Source organism: Chiloscyllium plagiosum, chromosome 13 (assembly GCF_004010195.1).
Source record: "Chiloscyllium plagiosum isolate BGI_BamShark_2017 chromosome 13, ASM401019v2, whole genome shotgun sequence".
Lineage (NCBI taxonomy): Eukaryota > Metazoa > Chordata > Chondrichthyes > Orectolobiformes > Hemiscylliidae > Chiloscyllium > Chiloscyllium plagiosum.
The window spans coordinates 51,068,611-51,091,878 of NC_057722.1; the positions used below are offsets into that span (position 1 = coordinate 51,068,611).

Sequence of the window (23,268 nt, forward strand, 5' to 3'; positions counted from 1 at the left end):
GTTGCATTTATTTCAGAATTCTCCTTGACAACATTGTCTTTTTACAGAGTGAATACTAATGAAAAATATTAATTCAGTGCTTCCCCTATCTCCTTGGACTCCACTCACAACTACCACTACTGTCCTTGACTGGCCCTAATCTTTCTCTAGTCATTTTTTTATTCTTGATATACCTATAGAAAGCTTTATGGTTTTCTTTGATTCTACCTGCCAATGACTTCTCATGTCTCATCCTGGTTCTTCTTAGCTCTCTCTTTAGGTCTTTCCTGGCTAACTTGTAACTCTCAAGCACCCTAATTGAGCCTTCATGTCTCATCCTAACATAAGCCTTCTTGACGAGAGATTCAACTTCTTTAGTAAACCACAGCTCCCTTGCTCTACCACTTCCTCCCTGCCTGACAGATACATACTTATCAAGGATATGCAGTAGCCGTTCCTTGAATAAGCTCCACATTTCAACTGTGCCTATCTCCTGCAGTTTCTTTTCCGATCGGTTGGATGCTAAATCTTGCCTAATCGCATCATAATTGCTTTTCCTCCAGTAATAACTCTTGCCCTGCATTATATACCTATCCCTTTCCATCGCTAAAGTAAACACAACTGAATAGTGGTCACGATTGCTAAAGTGCTCACCTACCTCCAATTCCAACATCTGGCCAGGTTCATTACTCAGTGCCAAATCCAATGCGGCCTCACCCCTTGTTGGCTTCCACATACTGTGTCAGGAAACCATCCTGCACATACTGGACAAAAGCTGACGCATCTAAAGTACTCAAACTATAGTATCTCCAGTCAATAGTTGGAAAGTTAAAGTCCCCCATAACAACTACCCTGTTACTCTTATTCTCATCCAGAATTATTTTTGCTATCATTTCCTCTACATTTCTGGAACTATTTGGAAGCCTATAGAAATCTCCCAACAGGATGATCATTTCAATTCCTGTTCTTGAGTGTTTGGTAAGTGCTTCCTTGATTAATCATATAACTGTGCTTAGATTTTCTCAATTTTGAATTATACTTTCAGAGTTTTAACCAGAATGTTCAAACTAAAATTTCTTACTCTGAGGTAATTTGATTTCTAAAGTATCTCCTTTCTTCATGAGAAACTGTTTTATACATCTACCTTCCACCAGACCCTGTGTAAACTGAGAAATAAAAGCTTTCCAAGGTATGGATTTTACCCCTGAGCAAAAACAAAAAATGCTGACCCTTCCAAACAGAAAGCAAGCTAATGCTCCTCAACATTTACTCTGTCCACCCAAGCAGAAAATAGATAAAGAGTGAAGCTATGAGAGAAGGGCAGTGGCAGCAGGAGATAAAAATTGGAAGCAGAGTCACTTCAACTTGTCACTAACTATCAAAGCTCAAAGTTAAAAATCACATAACACCAGGTTATAGTCCAACAGGTTTAACTGGAAGCACACTAGCTTTCGGAGCGTCGGAGCGGTGTTGTGTGATTTTTAACTTTGTACACCCCAGTCCAACACCGGCATCTCTGAATCATCAAAGCTCAAGTGTGTCATCACAAGAAAATTGATATACAATTTGTGGGTTTTTCTTCTGATTAGTTGTTTAAATCAGGGACATTATTACAGTTAAAGAATATAGGGAAAACTACAGTTAAAGGGAACGTGATATGTTTCTGTTGTCATATGTGGATGCTGGTGTTAACCACGGTGACCAATTTGCACCAAGTATTGGCTGCTCGAGGAACTTTGTTGATAAACAAAGTTGATAAGTGAGAGTCCAAACTGCAACAATCAGAGAAGGGCATCTGGACTCTGTATATTGCACTCCTGAGATTAATAGCATCAATTTAGTTATGGTCAGGGACAAGAGCAATGTACCCAGAATTCAGCTTTGAAGGAGCTTCATCCAGTGCCCTTGGCCAATAGGGTATGTGGTTCTTGCTTCCAGTGTGGATGTGGTTAAAGGCTATGAGGAAGATAAACTGACCACAGCACCATAGTCCAGAAGACCATTCAAATGGGGAGGAGTAAAGAGAAATGCATTAAAGGTGGCAATATTTCAGCTCTATGACCTTTTGTCAGAATGAGAAAAAGTAGAGCTGCAGTTAATTTTAAACAAATCATGGAACCCCTACAGTGGGGAAGCAGGCCATTCAGTGTACAGCAACCCTCCAGACAGCATCCCATCCAAACCCACATCCCTGCACACTGTGGGCAATTTAGCATGATCAATCCATCTAACCTGCAAATCTTTGGACTGTGGGAGAAAACCAGATTACCTGGAGGAAACCCACACAAACACAGGGAGAATGTGCAAACTCACACAGACAGTCATCCAAATCTAGAATCAAACCTAGGCCTCTGTCACTGTGAGGTAACATTGCTAACCATTGAGCTATTGTGCTCCTCAGAAAACAAGTTCTAAACAGGAAAGGATTGGGCAGAAGGAATAAAAGTGAGCACTTGCGATATAGTGGAGGGGAGAACAGTTTAAATGACAAAAGTGATGGTGCAAGCTAAAAGAACATAGTAATGAGACAAGAAAAGCAACAAACATGGGTCTGAAGGCTATGAGGAAGATAAACTGACCACAGCACCATAGTCCAGAAGACGATTCAAATGGGGAGGAGTAAAGAGAAATGCATTAAAGGTGGCAATATTTCAGCTCTATGACCTTTTGTCAGAATGAGAAAAAGTAGAGCTGCAGTTAATTTTAAACAAATCATAGAACCCCTACAGTGGGGAAGCAGGCCATTTTCTGAAGGAAATATAAAGCAGAAATATTACCAAAACTGCTATCCAAATGCACAAAGGAAGAGAAAAAAAATGACAGCAGAGGCTGAGTACAGTACCAAATGCATCTAATCATTCTACTTCTAATAAAACTCATGACAGTCCTCATTGCTCAGAGCTAAACAGATCTCTTAATTCATGTTGCTAATTCAAGGCTATGCACATGTCCTGTAGCAGATATGTTGACATAGAGTACGCAGCACAGAAACAGAACATCTGGCCCACCAGTCCATGCCAGGTTCTTTGATGGTGAACTAAATAACAGGCTTGGATATTACAGCTTAATTGAGGACAATGTACATGGTTCATTCAAAAACTCCCCAGGATTAGGAATTACACAGTGCCCTGAAGTGACTCCCTGCAACCTTTACAGACAATTGGGAAACTTTCATAGCCATTTGAGCAACATGAACAATACAGAGACATTTGCAAAAATATCTTGCAAATTTGAAAAGTGAGGTACATTATTTTTCCAGCCCCGGGATGACATAGACAATGACAAGTCATTTGGAGATATATAGTGAGTTTGGAAAAATGAGTTGATCGACATTAAAAAAGTTGTTCTACCCAAAGAGTTTTCACCCACACAGTAGTTATATAAGAGCTTAAGATATATGAGTAGAAGTGGGCCATTTGGCCCATTGAGTAGCTCCACTCTTGATTGAGTTATTGCATGACACGATGACCCCACTTTCCCACCCTGTTCTCTATAACCCTGGATGCCCAAACTGATTAAAAATTTGTGTCAACCATGAACATACAGAATGAACCAACCTTGATAGGTGGTGAAAGATTCCACAAATCCACTATTCTCAGAAAGAAGAAATTCCTCATCTTTTTTAAATAGCTGATACCCTTACTCTGATATTATGCCCTCTGGTCCTAGGCTCTTCCACAAAGAGAAACAACATCAGACTATTTAACCTCCCTCACACAAAAATCTCTGTATTACTAAGCATATGCTGAACCTTCTCTGGACTGCTTCCATTGTCAGTATATCTTTCTTTAGATAAGAGGATGCAAACTATTCACAGAATTCCAGGTGTGGTCTCACTAACACCTTTTGTAGTTTTAGTGAAACTTGCCTCCCTTTATATTCCATTATCTGTGAAATAACAATCAACATTTTTTTGCCTTTCTCTCACCCACTGAATTTTGATGCAAGCATTTACCTGATTCATGCCCAAAGTTCCCGTGTGCTGTTGTTTTTTGCAGTCTCTTTGCATTAAAGAATATTCAGTTTCTCTATTCTTCCTGCCAAAATGCATAACCTCACACTTTCCCACATTACATTCATCTGCCAAGTTTTTGCCCATTCAGTTAACTTGTTTATATGTCTCTCCAGACTTTTTGTGTCTTTCTCACTGCGTGCCTTCCAATCTTATCATTCATAAACCTGGTGATAATATATTCACTTTCCTCATCCAAGCCATTAAAATATATATGGCAATAATTATGGTCCCAGCACTAATATCTGGAGCACTCCAAAAGTTACAGTGTACCATCCTGAAAATGCCCCCTTAGTTAGCCAATCCTCTATCCATGTTGATATTACCCCAACACAATGGGCTCTTGTTAAGAAACCTTATGTGAAGACCTTGCCAAATGACTTTTAGAAATTCAAATACATGTATATTACATCTACTGGTTCCCTTTTTATCGATTCTGCTTGTTATCTTGTTAAAGAATTCCACTAAATTTATCAGGTATGATTTCCCCTTCATGAAGTCATGTTGCCTCTTCTTAATTGTATTATATATTTCTAACTGCTCTGGTGTTATATATTTTATAATAGATTAAAATATTTCCAATAACCTATGTTAAGCTAATTTGCATACAATTACTCACTTTTTGTCTCCCTTTTTGAAAATAGGTGTTACTTTGGCAGGTTTCCAATCCTCTGGAGCTTTTCAGAATCTAAGGATTCTTGGAAGATTATTACCAGTGCATCCACTAATTCTGTAACTACTTGCTTTAGTATCCTCGGACGCAACCCATCAAGTCCAGGTGATGTATTAGCCATTAGCCTTATTAATCCTGCTAATACTTTCTCTCTTATGTTACTTATTGTGTTAACTTACCTCCCACTATCTGTTTAGTATTTTAGAAAACTATGAATGTTTTCTAGTGTGAATACTGATGCAAACTATTCATTCAACTCCTCTAACAATTCCTGGTTCTCCATTATTATTTCCCCAGCCCCATTTTCAAAGGGTCGTATGTTCACTTTGACCTCTCTCTGCCTATCTATATATTTTAAAAAGCTCTTGCTATGTGTTTTACAAGACTTATCAGTTTCCCCTGATAGTTTATTTTCTCCCACTTTATTCTTTTTATTTGACATCTTTTGTTGACTTTTAACGCTTTCTCAATCAGCTAGTTTACCACTAACCTTTGCCTCATTCTCCGTTTTTGCTTTCAATTTGATATTGTCCTCAACTTACTTCATTAACCATGATTCGCACCCTGTTCCTATAACCCTAGATTCTCATGTTGATTGAAAATATCTCAGCCTTGAATATATTGAATGAACCAACAAATGAACAAATGAACCAATAGCTCTTGAACCAAAGGTTCCAGTGGTCAATTTATTTCCAACTCAGAATTCATCTTCCTCACTGGGATATATCTGTGTGGTGAATCCAGAACCATTTTCTTAGACATCTGCCCAAGTTTGGGTTTTCAGTTAAATTCCTTTCCCAGTCCACTCCAACCAACTATGTCCTCATTTCTTTGTAATTTGCCTTATTGTAGTTGAGTACTGTTGTTTCCGACATAGTTGCTCACTCTCAAACTAAATGCTAAATTTTACCATGTTATAATGACTATTTTCAAGGGGTCTTTTACTGTGAGATCATTTATTAAATTTGTCTTGTTATATGTTACAAGAATAAAAATATTCTGACCCCTGATTAGATTCAAAACATATTGTTTTCAGAAACAAAAACAGAAGTTGCTGGAAAAGCTCAGGACTGTTCCAAGAAAGGCTCACTGGACCCAAAACATGAACATTGATTTCTCTTCACAGATGCTATCAGACCTGCTGAGCTTTTCCAGCAACTTCTGTTTATGAGTTCTTTTTTGTGGCTATATCCGACAATTTGATTTTTCTAACCTTTGTGAAGTTTTCAGTCACTCAGGATTAATGTACTGCCTTGCTTTTATATGCTTTTATATTATCTTCTGTTATATTGTCTATTCTACATTATAGTTACTATTAGGGCCCTATAAACCAGTTGTTATTTCTTCAGTCTGTCCATATGGATTCTACACCTGCTGATTGAAGATCATTTCCTCAATCACATATATTCTCTTCTGTGCTAATAAAGCCATTCTAGCAACCTTCCCTTCCTACCTGTAACTTTCTGACCTGGACTTGAGATGGAATACCCTGAGGTCTTATTCCTCACAGCGGTGACCTCCACCAGGCCAACCTCAAGAGTATGTTATCAAAATACCATCAACACTTTTCCTGTCCCACCAGAGGACCGGACATCCTTGGCCATTGCTACAAATCATCAAAGGTGCCGACCACTCCATACTCTGTCCACACTTTGGATAATCATATCACAATGTTGTGACCATCTTCCTGATTTTCAAGCAACAATTGCAATGGGAGGACCCAGTACAGAAAATAATGTAGTGTTCGTCTGAGGCAGCAGAAAATCTTCTGCAAGACTGCTTAGAATGTGCAGACTGGTCTATATTCAAAAACTCAGCCGCCAACCTGGATGAGTATGCCACTAACATTATAGACTTCATTAGCAAATGTGTAGAAGACTCCATGATGAGGAAGTCAATCTGAATGTTCCCTAACTGGAAATCATGGATGAACCAGGCGATCCATTGCCTAATGAAGTCCAGGTGTATGGATTTGAAGTCGGACAATCCTGACCTTTAGAGGAAATAGAACAGATAATATTGAACATTACAGCGCAGTACAGGCCCTTCTGTCCTCAATATTATACTGACCTGTGAAACCAATGTGAAGTCCATCTAGATATTCCATTCTCGTCCATATACCTATCCATTTAAATGCCTTTCAAGTTGGAGCATCTACTAATATTGCAGGCAGTACATTCCATGCCCTTACTACTCTCTGAGTAAAAAAACTATCTCTGACATCTGTCCTATATCTATCACCCCTCAATTTAAAGCTATGTCCCCTTATGCTAGCAATCGCATTCCGAGGGAAAAGGCTCTCACTGTCCAACCTGTCTAATCCTCTGATTATCTTATATGTCTCAATTAAGTTGCCTCTCAATCTTCTTCTCTCGAATGAAAACAGCCTCACGTCCCTCAGCCTTTCCTAATAAAACCTTCCCTCCATACCAGCCAACATCCTCGTAAATCTCCTCTGAACCCTTTCCAAAGCTTCCACACGGTGACCAGAACTATACGCAAAACTCCAAATGTGGCCGCACCAGAGATTTGTACAGCTGCAACATGATCTCATGGTTCCGAAGCTCAATCCCTCTACCAATAAATGCTAACGGTATGCCTTCTTAACAACCCTATCAACCTGGGTGGCAACTTTCAAGGATCTATGTACCGGACAAAGAGATCTCCCTGCTCATCTACATTACCAAGAATCTTGCCATTAGCCCACTACTCTGCATTCCTGTTACTCCTTCCAAAATGAATCACCTCACATTTTTCCCCATTAAACTCCATTTGCCACCTCTCAGCCCAGCTCCGCAGTTTATCTATGTCTCTATGTAACCTACAACATCCTTCGGCACTATCCACCAACATTAGTATCATCCACAAATTTACTAACCCATCCTTGTATGCCCTCATCCAGGTCATTTATATAATTGACAAACAACAGTGGACCCTCAACAGATCTTTGCGGTACCCCACTAGCAACTGAACTCCAAGTTGAATATTTCCTATCAACCACCACCCTCTGTCTTCTTTCAGCTAGCTAATTTCTGATTCAAACCACTAAATCACCCTCAATCCCATGCCTTCGTATTTTGTGCAATAGCTTACCGTAGGGAATCATATCAAACACTTTACTGAAATCCATATACAACACATCAACCACTTTATTCTCATCCACCTGTTTGGTCACCTTCTCAAAGAACTCAGTAACTTTTGTGAGGCACGACCTACTCTTCACAAAACTGTGTTGACTATCCCTAATCAACTCATTCCTTTCGAGATGATTATAAACTCTATCTCTTATTGTCCTTTCCAACACTTTACCTACAACCGAAGTAAGGCTCACAGGTCTATGATTTCTAGGGTTGTCTCTACTACCCTTCTTGAACAAGAGAACAACATTTGCTATCCTCCAGTCTTCTGGCACTATTCCTGTAGATAATCCCGACATAAAGATCAAAGCCAAAGGCTCTACAATCTCCTGCCTGGCTTCCAAGGGAATCTGAGGATAAATCGCATCCGGCCCAGGGGACTTATCTATTTTTACACTTTTCAGAGTTGCTAACACCTCCTCCTTATGCACCTCAATCCTATCTAGTCTAGTAGCCTGTATCTCAGTATTCTCCTTGACCACGTCTTTTTCTAGTGTGAATATTGACAAAAAATATTCATTTGGTGCTTCCCCTGTCTCCTCTGACTCCATAAACAACTTCTTACTACTAAGCTTGATTGGCCCTAATCTTTCTCTCATCATTCTTTTATTCCTGATATAGCTATAGAAAGCCTTAGGGCTTTCCTTGATCCTATCTGCCAATGACTTCTCATATTCCCTCCTGACTCTTCTTAGCTCTGTCTTTAGGTCTTTCCTGGCTAACTTGTAACTCTCAAGCACCCTGACTGAGCCATGACAGCTCATCCTAACACAAGCCTTCTCCTTCCTTTTGACGAGAGATTCAACTTCCTTAGTAAACCACGGCTCCTGCGCTTGACAACTTCTTCCCTGCCTGACTGGAACATACTTATCAAGGACCCACAGTAGCTGAATAAGCTCCACATTTCAATTATGCCCATCCCCTGCAGTTTCCTTCCCCATGCTATGCATCCTAAATCTTGCCTAATCACATCGTATTTGCCTTTCCCCCAGCCATAACTCTTGCCCTGCGGTATATATCTATCCCTTTCCATCACTAAAGTTAACATAAGCGAATTGTGGTCATGATCACCAAAGTGCTCACCTACCTCCAAATCTGGCCGGGTTCATTACCCAGTACCAAATCCAATGTGGCCTTGCTCCTTGTTGGCCTGTCTACATACTGTGTCAAGAAACCTTCCTGCACACATTGGGCAAAAACTGACCCAACTAAACTACTTGATCTATAGCATTCCCTGTCAATATTTGGAAAGTTAAAGTCCCCCATAACAACTACCCTGTCACTCTCGCTCCTATCGAGGATCATTTTTGCTTTCCTATCCTCTACTTCTCTGGAACTATTTGGAGGCCTACAGAGTAACTTCTCCTTTCCTGTTTCTAAACTCAGCTCATACTACCTCAGTAAATGAGTCCTCAAATGTACTTTCTGCAACCCAAATATCATCCCCTCTTTTACCGTTCTCTCTGTTCTTACTGAAACATCTAAAACCCAGAACCTGCAATAACTATTCCTGTCTCTGCCCTATCCATGTCTCTGAAATGGCCACAACATCGAAATTCCAAGTATCAATCCATGCTGCAAGTTCACCCACCTTATTCAAGATGCTCCTGGGGTTGAAGTAGACACACTTCATACCAACTTCTTGTCTGCCAGTACCTTCTTGCGATCTTGAAATCTTAGTTCTTACTTCACTACTGTCATTCTACCATATACTTGAACTACTGCTGAATCAGTTTAACCCACCCAAGTGCATTAGCAAATCTCCCCCCACCCCCAGGATATTGGTACCCCTCTGGTTCAGCTGAAGACCATCCAGTTTGTTCCTACCCCAGAACTACCTTGCCCAGAAAGAGCCCCAATTATCCAGGAATTCAAATCCCTCCCTCCTGCACCGTCCCTATAGGAGATGGTGTAGGCCTCTCCTCCATAGGCCATTTCAGATGCCAAGCGGCAACACCAGACTAAGCTAGAGATCCAAACTAACCACATGGACACCCATCGTTTGTGGCAAGGCATACACAACATAATGGGCTACAAAGCAGAACAGAATGGCAGAGAGAAATACATTCCACCCCAAAGCGCTCAATGCATTTTATGCTCACTTGAAACAGAAGGTCAGTGAAACGGTGACACCTGTCCCGACAGCTTCAGATGCACCTGTCCCCTCAGTCACTGCTGCAGACATCAGATCGGCCTTTTTCAGAACGAACCTACAGAAAGCAACTGGTCCAGTTGTAGTCCCTATCCGTGCACTCAGTTCTTGTGCACACCAGTTGGTGGGAGTGTTCAGTGACACATTTAACCATTCCTCACTACAATCTGAAGTCCCCACCATCATCCCAGTACCAAAGAAAACTCATGCATCCTGCATCAATGACTACTGCCCAGTGGCTCTGACCTCCATTATCATGAAGTGCTTCGAGAGGTCAGTCATGGCTCATATCAACTCTAGCCTCCCAGCCTGCCTTGAGCCCTTGCAATTCACCTAATATCACAATAGGCCTATGACTCTGGCCCTACTCTCATCCCTGGAACATTTAGTTGGCAAAGTGTATCTACTCATCGACTACAGCTCTGCCTTGAACATCATAATTCCAACCAAACTAATTTCCAAACTCTGAGACTAAGTCTCTGCTCCACCTTCTGCAACTGGTATCCTTGATTTCCTGATCTACAGATCACAATCAGTGAGAATAGGCAACAGCACCTTCACCATGACAATTTTCAACACTAGCATTCCGCAAGGCTGCATAGTCAACACCATACTATACTCCCTGTACACTCATGACTGCGTGGTCAAATTTTATCCTAACTGCATCCACAAATTCACTGACAACAGTACTATTGTAGGCCAGATCTCAAACAACAATGAAATGGAATACAGGGAAGAAATAGAGTGGTTGGTGACATGTTGCAGAGATAACCATCTGTCCCTCAACATGAGCAAAACAAAAGAGCTGGTCATTGACCCCAGGAAGCAAAGTGGAGGGCACATCCCTATCTACATCAATGGAGCTGAGGTGGAGATGGTCGCGAGCATCAAGTTCTTAGGAGTGATGATCACCAACAATCCGTCCTGGTCCATTTTTGATGAGACAGTCAAAAAAACACAACCACACCTCTATTTCCTCAGGATGATAAGTAAGTTAGGTATGTCCTTAAAAGAGTCTTACTAACTTTTACAGATGCACCATAGAAACCATTCTATCTGGATGCATTACCCCTTGGTATGACAACTGTTTTGCCCAGGACCACAAGGAACTACAGAGAGTTATGAACACTGCCTAATCCATTACGCAAGCCAACTTTCCATCTATTGACTCCACCTGTACTTCTTGCTGCCTCAGAAAAGCAGCTAACATAATTAAAGACCCCTTCAATCCCAGTTATAGTCTCTTCCAACCTCTTTCATCAGGCAGAAGATACAAAAGCTAAAATAAACGGACCAACAGATGCACGTGCAGCCTCTTCCCTGCTGTTTTTACACTTCTGAATGGACCTTTCAAATTTCAAATTTAATGTTCACCTCACTCTTTCTCTGCAGCCGTAACATTGCACTCCTTGTTCTGTTCTATTACCCTTATGCACTTTGTATGGTATGATTTGCCTGTAATGCAAGCAAAACAAAACTTTTCACTGTAACTCGGTACATGTGACAATAATAAATCTAATTAAATCAAATCATAAAGTCACATGCACTTTTAGCACAGATACAAAGCCAGGCAGCTTGTCATGCTTGTCAGCAGTGAACAGTGTTGCATACAGCGTGTGTATGAAAGGGGATCTGTGTGAGTGTGTGAGTATATATAAGAGTATGTGCGTGTGCGTGCGTGCATGAGAGAGAGAGAGTATAGTGTAGTGGGTCACCTGTAGTGTGAAATGAACCCAAGATCCCAGTTAAGGCCATCCTCATGGGTGTCGAACTTGGCTATGAGCCTCTGCTCGGCCATTTTGTGTTGCTGCCAATCACGAAGTCCGCCTTAGAGGACAGTCTTCAGAAGATCCGAGGCCAAATGCCCCTACCACTGAAGTGCTCCCCAACAGGGAGGGAACACCCCTGTCTAGTGACTGTTGTGCGGTGTCCATTCATCAGCTTTCGTAGTGTCTGCCTGGTCTCGCCAATGTACAATGCCTCAGGGCATTCTTGCCTGCAGAGCATGATAGATAACGTTGGCCAAGTCACATGAGTACCTGCTGCGTACACAGTGGGTGGTGTCCCATGGGTAATGGTGGTATCCGTGTCAACACTCTGACATATCTTGCATTGGTTGATATGATAGGGTTGTACAGTGTTGTGGTCGATGTTGTCCTGAAGGCTGGGCAGTTTGCTGTGAACAATTGTCTAAGGTTCTCCAGTTGTTTAAAGGTGAGAAGTGAAGCGTAGGGAAGATCTTGGTGAGATGCTCATCCTCATCAATAATGTGTTGCAGGCTGCGAAGAACATGGCATAGTTTTTTGGCTCCCAGGAAGTACTGGGCAATGAAGGGTACCCTGTTGGTTGCCTGAGGAGGTCATTATGAGGGGGTTTCTTGCTGTGGCACACTGGAACTGGTGATTAATAAGTTGAGCATCGTACCCTGTTCTTATGAGGGCATCCTTGAGCACCTTCAGGTGTCCGTCACTGTCCTCCTCATCTGAACAGATTCTGTGTATGTGTAGGGCCTACCAATAGGAGATGGCTGTTTTAATATATTTAAGAGACATGTAGTATTGTGAGGTTATCCGTAGGTTTGCGGTCGTGTGAGATACTGAGGTGCACACACACTCTCTGTCTCTCATGCATACAGACATACATATAAGTCTATGGGGTGAATTTGCATTTGCAGAATTATATTTGCAGATAAATTCAATTTTGCTCAAAAATGCACAACCTGCAGGCAGTCAATACATGTAATATTTTGTAAATTCCACTTGGGAAACAGAACCAGTCTGACTCAAGAATGAGATACAGACAGACTCTGACCTCACAGCTTTAATGCATTGTCGGAGCTGTGAGGTCAACTTTTGTTATAAAACCTTAAGTTATCTTGAGAAGGTGACTTAAAAGAAGTTCTGGGTTTTACATTTTAATGAACCTAAACCTGCAACAAAAGTCTTAACAATCCAGGTTTGTTCAATATATCACTGCATGTCACTGTAATCTTTTGCTATAAATTCTGTGTCTTATGATCTTTTACTCCACAACTACCTGATGAAGGAGCAGAGCTCCGAAAACTAGTGCTTCCAAATAAACTTGTTGGTCTATAACCTGGTGTTGTGTGATTTTTATCTGTCTGACTCTAAGAAGATTGATTTTCCCTGGGTTTACAGAGGTAACAGTCACAAACATTACCTGGATAAACATTTGATGCACAGGAAAATATGGAGCCAAAAAGGAGACAGGAAGGTCCTGGTATTAGTTATAGGTTGCATTAGTGAACACAGACAATGGGCTGAATGGCTTTCTTCTGCAGCACAGGTTCTATTTGTATACATTACAACTTTTATTAATTCTGTAACATAAAAAAATTGCTTTTCTTAAATTTGTTTTAAAAATGAGTCACTGCTGCTTGAATAAATTATGCTATTCTCAGTAAGGGTTAAAGAATAATTATTGTAAAATGCATAATATTAGCATACATACTAAATATTAAAATGGTGGCTTAATGCCAAGAATGTGGTAAATTTGCATCATTAAAACACAGTCTTTGAATTACAATGTATGCGTTTTAACATATCATTAATCACATATTACAACTCCTCGAAAATAAACTCAGAAGTATATGCAAGGATACAAATTTTACTTTCAAAATAAAAATAAAGCATAGAATATAAAATATGTTCAACTGCAATTTCATCTCAGTGAATTTGACATTCCACAAAATTACATGAATACTTGAGAAGTTAGGTTAAATACAAAATGGAATTAAATACAATTGGCACATGGTTCAAGAGCATATCTGTTTTGTACCTAAAAACCTATTAGCTATGTTTTCCATTGTATTATTCATGACTCTTTCCTTCCACTTGACACTAAAAATACAGCTGGTAAAAGTACAGACTGGCAAATGATTTCACGCATCAGAAAACGAGTCATTCTGTTATAATATGCACTCGATTGGGCATGAACGATTTATCTCCTGTCTCCTGCCACTGTGGTTCTAGATTTAAAGCCAGTATTCAGTTATTGTGTGAAAGGTTCATCAAAAGACAGTATTACAAGTAAGCTCAAAGGATTACCAACAATATTTTTAAGAATTCAAAATCAGCCAGTTGCTATTATTAGCAATAACTAAATTCCATTCTGTAGCAGTTTAATATTGAAAAATGTCTATGTGCCAATGGAAAAACATTCCAATCAAACCTTTCAAATGTTAGTAGATATTCTATGATTTGAGTGAATTACTGTGGACTTAGATTCTAATATAGTTAATAATTCTATTTTATTTCTTCAGTATTGAATTGAATTGAATTTATTGTCATGTGTACCAAGGCACAGTGAAAAGCTTTGTCTTGTGAGCAATACAGGCAGATCACATAGTATAGATAGGTAAATAATAGGTAACAGCGGCAAAAACAAAAACATAGGTACAGGCGAATATTAAGAGTTTGTGATTACATTCAGTATTCTAACAACAGTAGGGTAGAAACTGTTTTGAAACCGGCTGATGTGTGTTCAGGCTTCTGTACCTTCCCCCCGATGGTAGAGGTTGTAGAAAAACATTGCCAGGATGGGATGGATCTTTGAGAATGCTCGCAGCCTTTCCTTGACAGCAGGCCTGGTAGATGGATTCTATAGATGGGAGGTTTGGCCTTTGTGATTGTCCGGGCCGAGTTCACCACTCTCTGTAACCATCTCCGATCTTGAACGGTACAGTTACCATACCAGGTAGTGATACATCCAGACAGAATGCCCCCGATGGTGCACCTATAAATGTTGGCAAGGCTATTCACCATCATGTCAAATTTCCTCAGCTGCCTGAGGAAGAAGGGACATTGTTGAGCCTTGGTAACCAGTGCGTCCACATGAAGAGTTCAAGAACATTTATTGTGGATGACCACTCCCAGGAGCTTGACACTCTCCACTCGTTCCACTTCTGTGCTGTTAATGTGTAAGGGGGGGCATGAGTAACATCCCGCCAAAGGTCAATAATGAGTTCCTTGGTTTTGCCAGCATTGAGAGCTAAGTTGTTCTCGTGCACTATCTTTCCAGGTCTTCCGCCTCCCGTCTGTAGTCTGTTTCGTCACCATCTGAGATTCGACTGACTACAGTGGTGTCATCAGCGAACTTGTAAATGGCATTAGTCTGGTATTTGGTGATGCAGTCATGGGTACAAAGTGAGTACAGTGGGGGGTTGAGTACACACCCATGGGGGGCTCGAGTGTTGAGTGTTAGTGAGGATGAAATTTTGTCCCCAATCTTCAGACGATCCAGTTGCAGAGAGTGGGGCTTAGTCTGAGATCATGAAATTTAGTAATCAGTCTCGAGGGGATAATAGTGTTGAAAGCCCTTCATCAGGAATTTTCCTGCTCCTCGGATGCTGCCTGACCTGCTGTGCTTTTCCAGCACCACTCTAATCTAGATTCTGATCTCCAGCATCTGCAGTCCCCACTTTCACCTCAGATTCTTACATAACTGTTCCTGGCATCAAGGTGTTCTAGGGAGGAGTGAAGGGCAAGTGATATGACATCTTACGTGGATGTTGGTCCGATAGGCAAATTGGAGTGGGTCAAGAGTAGTGTCAGTAGTTTTACAATGTCCTTTATTTAAATGATTGCAATCATACCTTCTTCTCTGATATTTTACAAACTTTCACAGAGAGAGGCATTTTGCTCTAACCACAAAAAATCTTTACCTGATGTAATCCCACTTAGCCTCACAACATTTACCCAGTATTACTCTGGAATCAGCTGTGTTGTACACAGAGGATGGCATTCACAAAATCAAATGAGTTTTGCCAGATCAGAAATTCCAATCCACCACCTTATGACAGAATTCTAGTTTGGACAAAATGAGAAGCATATTAGGAGACATGAGTGCCACAAATAACAAATGATAAAAAATTGCCACTTGTAATTGGAGATTAGTGAAAGAGTGTCTCAAAATCAGTTCTTAAGAAGGGTTACTGGACCCGAAACATTGACAATGCTTTCTCTCCGCAGATGCTGTCAGACCTGCTGTGTTTCTCCTGACTTTCTGTTTTTGTTTCAGACTTTCAGCATCTGCAGTTTTTTTTTGTTTTCTCAAGATCTTGGACTGGCTGGGGGCGGGGGGTGAAAATTATTGCTGCTGACTGAGAAAGGGATTTATTTTTCTCTCAGTCTTAATCTAACCTTTCAATCTATTTGTCTTTCTGTACCTGACTGGACATTGAATTCATACATTCTCATTTGCCCCACCTTCTCAGTCTCTGCATTATTCATTTCTCAATCCTTCAATCTGATCGATTAAAGAAGTATACAGTTGTTTGCCCTGTTCATTTAGATCCCAGCTGCCCTGTTTTGCTCACCATGATACTGTCACTAACTTAATACACAAACAATTTAAATACCTAAGTTAGATGTTGTGCTACAACAAAATGTGGACCAATAGGCTACATAAATGTCAGCATTTGAAAAAAAGGCAGTCACAAGTTTCTTCAGGTATCAACCAGTTACTGGCTGTTTACCACAAAAGATTACGGCATGAGTATCTGAGAAAATTATTATACCAGCATGATCACAATATAATAAGCCAAATATTGCTGTTAAAGTAACAATGAGGCTTATACATCTCTCCATTATTTACTTTTAAATGATACAGCAACTTCAGGCTTGGGACAAATGCTTGGTTAAGTGTCAATTTCTAAGCATTATTGACCGACTTATTTTGCTTGAGAAAATGTTATTTTACTGTGTACTTTATCATCACTTGGTATTGGATATCACAAAACTGTAGTATTTACATGGCGAATCCAGGAGAGTTTTAAAAATGGTCAAATTTAAAATGTTTTTACATTCCATTTACCACTTTATTTTTTTCTCAACTCAATTATTTTTCTCTATCCTTTTAATTTTGTATCCAATTTAACATTACATTTATACACTCCAATATACAATCCCTTCTTTGTTCTTACTGTGTTTATTTCTTAATCCTTAAATCTCATTTGTTAAGATGATATGTTGCTTATTCTGTTTACTCAGGTTGTACGTGTCTTATTTCCTTCACTGTGCCATTGTCACCTTGCACTTACAGCAACTTAACAGGGAAAAATATTTTGAGTTGAAAGTCTCAGAGGCAAGACTAATTAATACCACTAGTGGTCTACTGATTTAAGTTTCTCATGGGTCACAGAAAAACAAGTTGGCCTCACAGCTAATGTGAAGCACCATTGACTAGATTCATTCTGCTCAGAGGCACAAAAGTACCAAGGGATTGAAGATACAGTAATATATAAAACTTTTCTGACTAATATAGTTCCTGTCAAAGCACTTAATAAAGGACTGATCAAGATCCCATCAATATCAACATGAGGCAAGAGTTACGTCAGTAACAAGCTTTCTTTCACTGACAAGGATAATGACAATTGGTGAAAAAATCTTCATCTGGAGTTTCAGAAAAGTAGCACTATTGTATACATAAATACAATTCAAAAACAAATTATGATAGGTATATGAGCCAACAACATGAAAAAGCATTTGAGTAATTTGAGTTTCACTAATAATTCCAATTGAAAAGTAAAGTCTTGGCATAAGCATAATGCTGTGGGACTGAATAGAACCTCCCTGATTTCTATCTTGGACACCAGAAATGGAGCAAGCTAACTAAATTCCATACTTGCAAAATTGAAATATATAACTTTGACCAACAGTTAGGATCAAAGTGAGCTCATACTTACATTTGAAAAGGAGCGTCCAAATTAATTCTCATTTTGCATTTTCTCCCCAAAGAAAGCTATAATCTAGCTTCATTCTTGCAAATAATCTGATTCCACCAAGCTGTACAAGTCATTTTTAAGGATATCAGAAAAAAGTTCAGAAGACTTTCAGTTGGGTAAATGTATTAAGGATTAAGCATACAACATAACAGTAAAGAACAGTAATGCAACAAAACATTTTCTCCAACAGACTTGGCTGAACATTTCTAAACAGAAAATTATAGCAATATTGGTCTATAACTATGCATGGAGCATGGAATGATGAAACTCAGACTCTTAAGGCACATCTATATTACATGTATTAAACTAATGGCATTGAATTTCTCATGCTGTGGAAATTGTCCCAGTTATATTATTGGGCAGAATTCATACATATTAAAGCAGTTTATTAAACTTCACATGTACTTCTGTTTTAAATCATGGATTGTATTATGAGTATCATATATGTATAAACGCTGAAGAAGTACATTATGGCCAGACAGTGAAAGAAGATGCCTGTGCTAGTTGGCTAAACTCCCTAGCCCAACAATGACTAGAAACATGACTATCTTGACTCAGCCTTTATGTTTTGCCTGTATCACTTGCTTTGTGTGTCAGGCTATCCAGAGGCCACAGAAGGGCAAAGCAATTGCAGCTTTAGATAATCAGTGTTTAAAACACAATATCCCTGGGAAAAAGTAAATAATAAAAGTACATTTGAAAAATCATGATTTTATGAATCAATAGGAAGAGAACATGGTAGTTATGTTGGATAACACAATAGAAGTAATTTGAAATGGACTAAATGTTTAATACAGTCAATTTTTTTAGTATCATCAGCATAAAAGTGAAAGAAGAGTGTTTGAAAATAAAATCACACTTTCACAAAGGTGAAGAAACCTAGATGTACGAGGCTAAATGAAATCAGAAGAGAATGAAAACATAGGGACCCCCGAAGGAAACCACAAGCAAAGTTACAACTTTTTCACTGTAATAGTCGCTAACTTACAGAATATACTACTAGCTAATGAGATGGTTACTGACATGGTTAAAATTTTTAATAAGATCATTAACATGACTCAAGGAAAACGACTTAGCAATTGTGACAGCAATGTAATGGAAACAATCTATACTTCTGATTCAAAAACTAAAACAACAGGGTTATCCGATTAAGTAAAAACAGATTACTTTTGTGCTTGTATCAGCCAAATACAAAGTCCACAAATCATCTTTCGACTTTACCAAATATTTTTACCTGAAGATAAACAATAAAATATTGCCCTTATTTTAGTTTGGTTTTCATGTTTAATTGAGACATATTTAATGAAAATATATTATCCAGCATAAACTGAATCCTGAATGTTTTAAATCATTACTGATCTTCTTGCTTAATGAGTATAATCTAATTAATGGAACCACTTAATTTCCAACATGTTGCTTAAGCTGACAGGATTCAACTGTAATAGATACAATTATTACAAGTGGAGCAGCATGGATGGCTGGACCACTTTAGGAATCCACACAATCCACAGTAACTATGTATCCATCCAATATTTTAATAGCATCACAGTTTTCCTTGTGACCTTCTGCTCAGCAGAATGATTAAAATGTACAAGTCAAGCAGCAAACTGTTCAACTGATGATTAACTAGCATTTCCTTGCAAAGCAACTAGTCAGTACTAATAAATGCACCATGTCAAGAACTGCACATTCACTCTGGAAGGAAAGGAAAAATTTATATGTTATAAAATAGTTGTGAAGGAAAAGATAAATGTTGAAACCATGTACTATAGAAAATGATTCATATCTCAATTGGACCAAAAAGACCAGAGAATTAGAAGTATTTTCCAAAAAAAGTCCACGTTCATTGGAATTATCACGGGTGGGAGGAGGCAGCAAACAAAAAATGACAAAAATGTGAGATAGGTTAACAGTACAAAGTAATTCATAAAAATAACTACCTATTTATGAAAATCTCACGAGTACTGGAGTTCCTCAAAATGCTCTGACAAAATTTTGCAGGTTAATACAGTAAAAATACTATTTCAAACAAGATCTAGAAACTTCACTGATTATACAGTAAAATAGAAACATTTGCAAAGCTACATTTATTTTGAAACAATTTCTGAAACGTCATTTTAAATGTTAAAAATACCTTTGTTAGAATTTAATATAATTATGCAAGTCTAGAAGGTTACAATAACAAGTCAATATAAACTCAGATTAGAGACAATGTACATATTCTGAAAATGTTATCGACAGACATAAAACTTTACCTTTGCATTGTATTAATTTGTTGGTGGAATGGATGCGAAATCAAGCACCTCCCAAATAACCATTAAAAAAAATGCTTTTCTCGTTTCAAAAAGTACTGCATGACTTGCAACCATAAAAACATTTTTGTTGATCATTAATTAATTTCATAATTAGAAACTTCATGTATTTAAAACACCCAATTTCCTTTCATCCATCATCATTTGTTTCAATTTCTATATATTCAAGTAGGTATATATTCAGTGCAGAATTATTCTAAGTTTACTTGAAACTCAAGATCTGCAGTTAAATGGAAAATGCGTTTTCTAATTTTGTGTTAAGATTGGCTAAAACACAATTCAAGAAACCTTCAATTCAAACTGTCCTATTAATAACATAGGTGTTCTCTTATCACAAATGTTATGGAGCCCCAATTTTTATCATTCTGTAAATTCTAAAGAAAATAAATTTCTCAAGTCTATTGCTGGAAGTCCATGTTTGCATAAAAATATGACTATGGTTCTAAACTACCATTTCTCCTCATGAGAAAATGATTTACAAACAGACCAACATAACTTCAAGATATTATCTTAGCACCCAATGGGCTTCACCTTTCATTTTGTAAATTAGCAGTGCAGTTATGAAAATAAAAATTCAGAAATACCTTTAGATGCCCAAAGGAAACTGTGGACAGACAGATGATGTGATATATTTCTTCCTTCGAATCTATGGCAGCTTCTCCTCTCTGCTGCTGAAGCAAATGCTTTGAGACTCAGTGGCATATTTAATTAGAGCCAGGCTGCTTCCACTATCACTGTGCGAATCTACCTCTCCAATCTCTCGTGAGTCAATCTTCCCCATCTCTGATTTTCTTTTATATTTATGCTAGAATATTTAATTGTAGACAAAAGGTTACTCTGGCTGCATTCACTCCACAGAGGCAGAATAATCTGCTTTAAAAGGCTTGACATTTCAGGCTTTTCAAAAAGGCTGAAAAAATTATATCCCTGCTTTTGTTAATCAATGAAGTAGAACTCTCCTGAACAAAAGAATTAAATTGCTTGGTTGGTTTAATAAAACCAACAGAAATAGCTGCTTCCTCTGGGCTTTATTGTGTAGGCATGGCACATGCATCCTGCACTGTAATTCCATATGATTCAGGGGTGAAGCTCTAATTTCTGCACACAGTTGGTTTTCTCAATCTTATTCAAACTCTGCAGCTTGGCTGCTTCTCTCTTTGGAGAGATTTATCATTAAAACTGACTTTTCCCTTGTGTCTTAAGTAATTGTGGTACAATTTGACTTTTCCCATTATTGTGGACATTAAAATACTGTATGATTAAGATTTAACAATGATCTATTAATAAATGATTTATATAATTTGGTGCAAAGTTGAGTGAATTGTAAAATGAATTGTAAAATTCTATTATTTCAACAAATATTTTAATTTATTGCATTTTAGTATGATTAAATGAAACAAAATGTTTTTTTGTCATATCATATAGTGCTTAAAGCTAGTATTCCAAATGAAAATTTTAAGAGATTTATAGAAGATAGGCATGTAAAGCTTATTTATGAAACACGGCATTGTACAAAAACAAAAGGTACACAGGAAACAGATGTTCACATTTCCTATAACAATTCGTAAGAGGTACATAGGGAAGTTAATTTGTATTAAACTTGGTAAATATTAGTTGTTTCTTAATTGTAGGTTGCCTAAATTAATCTACACAAGTGCATACTTGGCTTTACAGAACCTACTTAAATTGACTCTCCCCAAAATATACATGAATGTTAAGTTACTAATTGTATGATTTCACATATACCTTTAATGTGGTGGACTGCATTTGGCCAGGTGTACAGTGGGTATATTTCATTACAAATTTCCCTGATTACACTGCATCATGATCTCTACTATAGGTCTGAGCATCACCTAATAATATACTGTCTACAGTATTTTCTTCAATAGCCAATGGTGTCCTGATCTATAATGAATCTTTGAACAAAAATCCTGGTGCAAATTGTAGTAGTAAATACCACTGGTATTAATTACTCTAACGTATTCTGTCTTTAAATATTTAGTTAAAATAATTTCAATACAGAAAATTTAACAAATTTTTAATCTGAAATGATTGTCTGTAGTTTAGCACAATACTACACTGTATGTCTTCCTAGAGGTATGGAAAATTAAGTTGAAACTTACTTTAACACAGCCTATTAAACAGATATGATCACAATTAAAATAACTCATTTCAAAAGAAACCCCACTATGTCCTGTAATACAAATGAAGTGACATTTACACTGGCTAGACTGAGGTAGGAAGTAAATAATGAGATGTTAATGACAGATTTGCATTTGCAAAGGTGAGAATGGAAGCAATGAATCTACTTTTTAACTACAGATTGTGTACACAGCTCGCAAAACCAGAACACTTAAATAAAAATTGCACTATTATTATTACACCTAAACAGACTTCCATATAAATGAAATAGAAAGATTGGGTTTTTCTTAAACCTCAGGAGTTAAAATGGGCATAGTTTTTCAATTTGAATGATCAGGTATATCGATTCTCAATGCACCAGATGCATATTACATTAGTTTCACAACATCTTAGCATGTGGAATTCCTACTGAATGATCAGTAAAAGAAGGAACAGATGTAATAGTACCTCACATACCAATTCTGGAAAAAAATGATTATAAAACTAAATTTGCCTTATCTAAAATTTACTTAAATATAATGCAATTGAAAAGCATTGTCCAAATCAAGCCAGTTTTGTGTTATGACTTTACTCTCACTGTAAGTCTCTGTCTAAAGCATTCAATCCGAATCAGTGTATGTGCCCCCCTCAAATTTATGAAGGAAATGCTCACAAAAATTGGCTAACCCAAACCGTGAATGCAACTGTGAACATGAATTTCTTTGCTCCAGGATTCCTCCAGGCCAGACTAGGAGACATCTCTCACATGTCCTCCCACTTCACAAGCCACTGAGACATTTGGGACCAAAGCTCTTAATGGCAAGACAGTGATATATATTATAAGCTCTCGCTGACCAGAGAGAACAAAGAGGGACATGTACATGCCTATGCTTGGATAATTGGCTGCCCCATGATGTAGGGTGACATTAACTGCACACATGTGGCTTTTTGAACCTTCATCTAAATGCATGGTTACTTTAACCATGCCTGGAACGCTGCAATTTTGGTTTTGTGACCAGGTCAACAATTCACATTCTTGTAATTTCTGCAGGTTGGTTCATCCACTTCATTTAGGGATGTGGTCATTTTCTGCATATATAAAGGCATTGTGGTTTTGCAGCTTGCTTCAGGGTAACAC

General features: G+C 38.3%; 1 long non-coding RNA gene across 2 annotated transcripts in view; it reads right to left on the reverse strand.

Annotated features, from left to right (window-relative positions):
• Positions 1 to 23,268, reverse strand: part of LOC122556008 — a 93,025-nt gene that overhangs the window by 52,665 nt on the left and 17,092 nt on the right. Inside the window, exons 2-3 of one of the 2 annotated variants that reach the window (XR_006313429.1) lie at positions 20,594 to 20,814; positions 17,551 to 17,758 (exon numbers count right to left, since the gene is read on the reverse strand). This is a non-coding gene — a long non-coding RNA (uncharacterized LOC122556008). Of the gene's footprint in view, positions 1 to 17,550; positions 17,759 to 20,593; positions 20,815 to 23,268 lie in introns of those variants that run through there. The other variant, XR_006313431.1, reaches the window with a different exon arrangement.